Source organism: Cyprinus carpio, chromosome B17 (assembly GCF_018340385.1).
Source record: "Cyprinus carpio isolate SPL01 chromosome B17, ASM1834038v1, whole genome shotgun sequence".
Lineage (NCBI taxonomy): Eukaryota > Metazoa > Chordata > Actinopteri > Cypriniformes > Cyprinidae > Cyprinus > Cyprinus carpio.
The window spans coordinates 27682457-27682861 of NC_056613.1; the positions used below are offsets into that span (position 1 = coordinate 27682457).

The 405-nt window shown below is 28.4% G+C and overlaps 1 protein-coding gene across 1 annotated transcript in view; it reads left to right on the plus strand.

Annotated features, from left to right (window-relative positions):
* Positions 1–405, plus strand: part of LOC109054905 — a 12334-nt gene that overhangs the window by 9911 nt on the left and 2018 nt on the right. The gene's annotated exons all lie outside the window — the stretch shown is intronic.

The following is a 405-nucleotide window of genomic DNA, read 5'->3' on the forward strand; positions in this document are numbered from 1 at the left end:
GTTTCCTGTTATCGTCAACAAAAGCGCTTGCCAAGCCCGTCCTTATAATACGGGACGTAACACTGTTGTTGTTATTATTATTTTTTTTTCATTTTATGTGAAGTAAAATAATTTGATAACCATTTTCTGTAAAGTTATATAAAGTTTTTTAATACTTTGTTTTTACTGAATAATTAATTTTAAAATAATGTGTGCATTTTTAAAACCTAAACTCAGTTTACAGTGTAACCTCAGAGATTAAAGAAATAATCAACATTATATCACAAATGATGTTTTATCATTTATAGCTGTCTGAACTTTACTTTGATTAGGCTCATTTGATCATGCCAAGACTGTAATTCTCTCAGCTGTTTAACACATCGTACCATGTTGACATCCATTCCACAGAAAGTAATTATATATATA